At 36.4% G+C, this 7419-nt stretch overlaps 1 protein-coding gene across 4 annotated transcripts in view; it reads right to left on the reverse strand.

Moving 5' to 3' along the window:
• The window catches only part of TMEM131 (transmembrane protein 131), a 139510-nt gene extending 132337 nt beyond the window's left edge, over positions 1–7173 (reverse strand). For all 4 annotated transcript variants that reach the window (XM_024743695.1, XM_024743696.1, XM_024743694.1 and 1 more), the window contains exon 1: positions 7116–7173. The gene's annotated coding sequence lies outside the window, so the exon portion shown is untranslated. The remainder of the gene's footprint in view (positions 1–7115) is intronic.
• Between the last annotated feature and the right edge of the window lie 246 nt (positions 7174–7419).

Here is a 7419-nt window from a genome sequence, read left to right on the forward strand (position 1 = left end):
TCTACAAAGATAAGCACAATTCCCACCCACAATTCAGACTCCATTCTTCTGTTGCATTTAAGGGCTCCAGTCTCAGCCTTGCTCACTGCTAGGCTCCACATTCCAGACCAGTCTGAGCACAGTCTCTCTCAGAGAGCACCCCAAAGGGATATAAAGGAGGAAAATGAACTATTCTTCAACTCAAATGGAAAAGACTCTGCAAAAGTAAGTATGTGGTATATTCCCAAACAGTATTAAATTCTCTTATCATAAAAATAATACATAAGTTTATCCCTATAACCTAGTGGTTCCAATTGGGGGCAATTTTGTCCTCCGGGGCATTTGGCAATGTCTAGAGACATTTTTGATGGTTGCAACTGAAAGCGCTACAGGCATCTAGAGGGTAGAGGCCAGGGATGCTGCTAAACACCGTACAACACTTAAAACAGTCTTCTTTCCTCATCTCCCAGCAAGGAATTAATTACCTTGTCCAAAATATAAATATTGCCAGGACTGAAAACCCTACTGTAACCTGAATTTTATAAAGACATACCAATAATTTAATTTTCATTTGTAATAACATCTCCTTACATTATAATTCAAAGTTCATTAACTGCCACAACTGTCTCTATCTCTAGTGGTCCTTGCAATTCTCAATACACTGGAGACACTCAAATTATATTTACCAGTCCAGGATCAAACAGTATATGTCAGAATTCAAATCTTGTGCTCTTATGTGTAATTATTACACACTTATTATGACATATCCTTTTTTCTTTTTTTTTTTTTTTTTGGCTTTGTGGCTTGCGGGGTCTTAGTTCCCCAACCAGGGATTGAACCCATGCCCTCAGGAGTGAAAGTGTGGAGCCCTAACCACTGAACCGCCAGGGAATTCCTGACATACCCTTGATAAGACTGTATATGCCTAAAACTGACTTCTTTTAGCTTACACAAGCTGAAGTTGGCCACTCATTTCCTTTTACGTATATTTCACATTATTTTCTTAGTGGTTACCCTGGAGATTATAATTTGTATCTTAAATCTACAACAAACTTGTTTGAATTCCTACCAGCTCAGCTTCAATAGTATACTTAATTCCGTCATTTTGCTATTTGTTTTCTATATGCCTTATACTGTTTTATTCCCTCATTTCCTGTAGTCCTGTCATCTTTTGGTTTAGTTGATTTTTTGGTAGTGAAATGTTTAAATTCATTTTGTGTATTTCCTATATTATTTTCTTTGTGGTTACCATTTAATCTAACATCCTAAAGTTATAACACCCTAATTTGAATTTTTATCAGATTTAACTCAATCACACTCAATGTGTACTTCTTTACAGCTCCATCCCTACTTCTTGTGGTGGTTAACGTCACAGAATTTCTTCTTTTTGTATCCAAAAACAAACTAAGAATTATTTTAAGTACATTAATCTTTAAATTATATAGAAAACAAAATGTGGAGTTACAAACCAAAGTGACAATAATCCTTGCTTTTAGACTTTTTTAAAAAAATGTATCTTGTAGAAAACAAAAAGTGGAGTTTCAAACCATTGTTACAATAATACCGACTTTTAAATTGCCCATGTATTTACTTTTACTGTGATCTTTATTTCTTCATATGGCTTTACCTTGTTGTCTAGTGTTCTCTCATTTTTACCTGCAGGACTCCCTTCAGCATTTCTTGCAAGGCAGGTCTAATGGTAATGAGCTTCCTCAGCTTTTGTTTATCTGGGAATGTCTTAATTTCTCCCTCACTTTTGAAGAACAGTTTTGCCAGTTATAGGATTCTTGGTTGATAGTTTTTTCCTTCTAATACTTTGAATATATGGGTCCACTGCCTTCTGGTCTCCAAAGTTTGTGATGAGAAATCTCTTAATAACTTATCGAGGATCCTTTTTATGTGATGAGTCCCGTTGCTCTTGTTGCTTTCAAGATTTTCTTTGCCTTTTTAAGGTCTGATTTAACATGTCCCAGTATGAGTCTCTGAGTTCATCTTACTTGGAGTTCATTGAGCTTCTTGGATGCTTATATTCATGTCTTCCATTAATTTGTGACATTTTCAGGCATTATTTCTTCAAGTATTCTCTCTGTCTCTTTCTCTTTTTACCTTTCAGGACTCCCACAATGCATATGTTGGTTCACTTGATGGTCTTAGGCTCTACTGACTTTTCTTTAATCTTTCTGTTCCTCAGCATCGAGAATTTTTCACTTCAGTTACTGTATTTCAGCTCAATTTTCTTTTTAATTTCTTTTTTCCCCAGCTTCACTGAGGTATAGTTGGAAAATAAAAATTGTTTATATTTAAGGTGTACAATGTGATGTTTTGATATACATATACATTGTGAAATGATCACCTCATATACTCTTTTTTTTTGGTGAGAGCCATTAACTACTATCTTAGCAAATTTCAAGTATATAATACAGTATTATACCTACAGTCATGCTGTACACTAAATCTCTAGAAGTTATTCATCTTGCAAAACTGAAATATTGTACAAAAACTGAAATGAAAAATTCATTAGAACGATTCAAAGGCAGATTTGAGCAGACAAAAGAAAGAATCATCAAACTTGAAGACAAGACAGTGGAAATTCTCGAGTCTGAGGAACAAAAAGATGAAAGATTAAAGAAAAGTCAGTACTCCTCTTATCAGCAAAATCTGACTGCTCTCAGTTTGTGCCCTTCTAGGGGTACTTCTGCTTCTTTGATGGATTCTGAATTTCTCTTCAAAGTATTTTGGTACCAATATTTACTTTTATGTCAGTGTTTCTGTACAAGAATGAGAGCTAGGGCTGCCTACTCTGCCATCTTGATGATGTCACCCTCTTTTGGTTTTCTTTTTAGGTTTTCTATCTTTTTATTGATATTTCCATTTTATTCATACATTGTTTTCTTGATTTTCTTCACATCTTCCTTTAGTTCTTTGAGCATCCTTAAGATGACTGTTTTAAAACAGATCTACTTCTAATTTGTATAGTAGATCTGCCGTCAGGTCTTTTTCAGAGATAGTTTCTGTTGATTAATTTTTTCATTTGAATGAGCCATACTTTGTTTCTTTTTGTACGCTGTGATTTTTTGTTTAAAACTGGATATTTGAATTTAATAATCGAGTAACTCTGGGTGTCAGATTCTCCTCCTTTTCCAGAGTTTGCTATCTGTTTGCTTCTGTTTATTGTTTTTGGTTTTATGATGTAGGCTATGTCTGTGCCAAAGATAAGCCTGAGGTGTACACTTAAGGTCTTCTCGGGTGTTTTATGAACCTGGGCCTTTCCCTGAACATTCAAAGTGATTTTCTAATTTCCCCCATATATGCAGTGGCTTTTGAAGGTTGTCAGCCCTTTAAATCTTCTGGTTCACTTCAGGGTGAGGAACTTTTAACAATGGGGGAGTTGCAACAATAATGGCCGCCTGCCTCTCTGTCTAAACCTCTGCGATCAAAAGCAGCAATCAGGGCATGGATCCCCAATACCTGGAGGACAGAATCCTTTTTTGCCCACAGGCTTCTGCAAGCTGTGTGCAAGCTGCTTGATGAACATGCACAGCTGCTTGCCGCAGGGCCAGGGGGTGAGGGTGGGTAACTGCTTCTAGGCTAAGAGCTGAAATGGACCATATTTTACTTTAATTTACCTCAAGCCTTCCGCTTGAAGCCATAAGCCTTCAGAAGACTCCAGAGTCCCAAAATAGTTATACTATTTTTGTTATTGGTGTGAAGTCAAAGTTTTATTTCTCCCATATAGATATTCACTTGTCCTAGCACCCTTTATTGACTGTTCCCCAATATTTTCTTTCCCCAATATTCTTCAGCGACACTTTATTCATAAATCAAGTATCCATATATGTGTGAGTCTGGCTAGACTCTGCTGCCTTTTCTGATCTATAGAAGTGGTATAATTCATACGGCTCAACATAAACATAGAAATGCAGTTGTTTTTTATGTATCAACTGTTATCCTGCAAACTTGCTAAATTGCTTATTGAATCTAGTAACTTATCTGTAGATGCTTTGGATGACCTCCATAAACTATCATAATCTGAGGTGCATAACATTTTTTTCTTCCTTTTCAATCCTTTTAGTTTTTAATTCTTGTCTTTATTTATTTTTAAATTTTATTTATTTTTACAAGTTACTTATTTATTTGTTTATGGCTGCGTTGGGTCTTCGCTGCTGTGTGCGGGCTCCCTCCAGCTGCGGTGAGCGGGGGGGGGGGGGGGGGCCCTTATTGCGGTGGCTTCTCTTGTTGCAGAGCACAGGCTCTAGGTGCGCGAGTTTCAGTAGCTGTTCTTGTCTTCCTTTATTGGCTACAACTAGCATGATGTTGAATCTAAGTGGTATTTAGTGGGCATCTTTGATCCATTCTTCATCTCAGAGATAAAACTTTCAGCATTTCACTGTTAAGTATGTTGTTTACCATAGTTTTTTCCACATCCCTCCTCCTTAACAGATATCCTTTATTATATGTGTCAGCTGGGGTTCTCAGCAAGATGCTGAGGCAGCATCCTCAGTGTCTGCTCACCTTAAGAACTGACTCAGCTTCCTATGTTCTATATACCAAATCTTAGTAGCCCTGCCAAGCAGGAATTACAATGGTCAAAACACCAACTAAAGAAAACATGGGCTAAGAGGATTGCTACGATTTCCAATCATACCCTAACATCACTAGTGATAACGCAGGGAACGCACTGGCAAGAAATGCACATGCATCGTACTGCGGAAAGAGTTCTGGAACCAGGAAGCTGGGTACTTACTGGATGCTGGATTCTCACTCTAGCAGCTCAATACTCTATGAGCCTCATTTTCCTTTTCTTTAAAAATAAAATAGGAAATCAAGTCCAAACTTTCTAGCAAATTTTTAATGTTTTTACAATTTTTACTGACTTATCATCAATTAATTTTTAGGACTTAAAAAATCACCATGAGCCAAGCCACATGACTGTAACATAAATTCCACAATCTGGGAACGAATGCTCTCAAGCAAAATTCTAATTTTAAATAATGTAAAACAAGGCTGTTGCTTTGACTCTCTCCCTGCTTTAGCTTTAATTTAATTTGGAGAAACCCAATATATATTCTGCCACAGAAATGCTACATGAACATACTTCTCTTCTAATCACAAGAAACCAGGAGCTGTTTAAGAAATAGCTGAACTTATTGGCAAATTATCGCCAGAAAGAATGACATTATGTCAAAATCAAAACAGTTGTTCCTAGGCAACATTCTTCAACATTCAAATGAATGATTTTTATAAATGTCTATTCAGAGGGGTCTTATGTTCTGTTACTTGCAGATATATAATCCACTATATATAGCATCTCAACATTAGGCATTCTGCAGGAGGCTTAGTGAGGTTTCACTGTGGCTGAAGTAACCAGTGGTAATACCTGCCCTTAACACTCCAGTCTAAAATTACCTTAGCTACAGAACTCTGAGGCCTCCCCCAAGCACTGGTCCAAGCATTTCAGCAGATCCAAAGAGGATGAGCAAATGACATCCCAGCTGACGAGCTCTTCCACACCCAAGTCCTTTTAGACGTGAATTGACAGCCTCCCCCAGCAAAAACACATGTCAAGCTTCAGAGTTTTCAAAATGGATTATCTACTTGCAACCTAGATGTCTAGTTCCTGAAGGATATAATAAATCCTTTTTCAATCAGTACAGGATAACTACACTCAGAGAATTTTTTAGAAATTCAGTCCTGAGTTGCCTGCTCTCTAGATCCTGCAAATCACCAAGAGGGAGATGTTTAAAACAGTGATTTCTATAGGTTCTCCAAGTTCTCATCTTGCAACAGACTAAAGAACTAGAGCAAGAGACCAAGATCATTTTCTAGCAAGGTGGCTTTACAAAACTAGAGATCATTATATATCTTCAGTTGTTATTCACTTTTAAAATATAAAAGGCCATACGAAGACTTTCTGCAAGCACCATGCAGCCACTGCCTGCTGTGTTTCTCAACATCTCTTATATAAAAGTAGAATAATAAGTTTATTTAAAAATTTAGAAACAGGGAAAAAGTTTTCATCCGAAACATTTATTTGCTTCATTGTCAGAGAAAAAGAACCTTACAACCCATCACTTGTTTCCTTGCTTACTTTGTTTGGCTTAGTGTCTGAAATCTAAATTTATGCTAAAACACAAATCTTATTCCAAGTCCCTAGCAGAATTATTTCTCTATTGCCTTGATCTAACTTTAATTTTCACTTTCCTGCCTTTATTATAAGCTACAGGAGAACTATTTAAGTCATGTATTTAGTTACAAGTAAGTAAACAAATACATCATAGGCAGCACCATGTAACAAAGAGACTAACAATCACACCGGGAGTGAGAAGACCAGAATTCTAATACCCATGCCATCACTGCAAAGTCATGGGATCGTGGGCAACTTTCTTAATCTAAACCTTGGTTTCCCCTGAATATAACATGAATAAAAAAATATCTGCCATGCTATCAAATAACATGGTATTTAAAAACACTTGTTATTATTACAAAGGTGGCGAGTACTGTAAGACAAGCATAGAATATGAAAAAAGTTTGGAAGGAGAAAATCAGCCACAAAAATCAGGGCTGGTTAAGATGGCTTGTACTGTCTCTTTCAGCTCTGAAATTCTAGAACTGCTTTTTAGCTAAGAAGAGACTAAAACAGGCTTCACGGTGATACGTGAGCTATGTCTGAAAGGCAGAACAGGACTTCTATCAGATTACACTTTCTAATTTTATGTGTAATATATATAAAGACACGGCTTAGAATGGCTAGTGGAAGGATGATATAGATGTACATCTGCAGAACTTATATCCTCTGGAGAAGTTCTCTTCCAGATAAATATTTTGCGGTCCAACATCCGAATTCAGCGTTTCACTCACTGGCTCCATACTAATAGAGCTTACCACCAATTCCACTGCTCCTGATCTAACTCTCCCCACCTAACCTCTCAACATCCCCCAGAAATATTTTATTTAAAAGGTAATCCATACAGCTATGGAGGTTTTTATTATTACCAATGACTCTACTGCCCTGTCTGCATATGAAGCTCATAAAATATATTTCATATGAACCAGTTACGTTTTAAAAGAAAAATAATAATCAGATGTTATTCAAGGCTTGACACTGAGATAATTCTTCAAGCTTAAAATAAAATTACCTGTAGAAGTCCTCCATCATCAAAACGCAGTACTTCTATTATGCTCTCCGACTGAATAAATGCTGTGAAGGAAGCAAAACATACTATCACTTAACGGGAACATAAATTTCATTCAAATAAAATCTTTTAAAGTTAATTACTACAACTTAATAATTTGAAAATATACTGCTTGATGGTGATGGTTGAAGAGAAAAATCTGACTAGTTCTTCAGGATTTTAGTAACTATGAAACCAAAACAATACGACCCAATTAGAAAGTATTTTTAACAACCTACAGGCTATGTAAGCCACTCACAAAATATTT

The sequence above is a fragment of the Neophocaena asiaeorientalis genome, unplaced genomic scaffold (genome assembly GCF_003031525.2).
Source record: "Neophocaena asiaeorientalis asiaeorientalis breed wild unplaced genomic scaffold, Neophocaena_asiaeorientalis_V1.1 scaffold114, whole genome shotgun sequence".
Classification (NCBI taxonomy): Eukaryota; Metazoa; Chordata; class Mammalia; order Artiodactyla; family Phocoenidae; genus Neophocaena; species Neophocaena asiaeorientalis.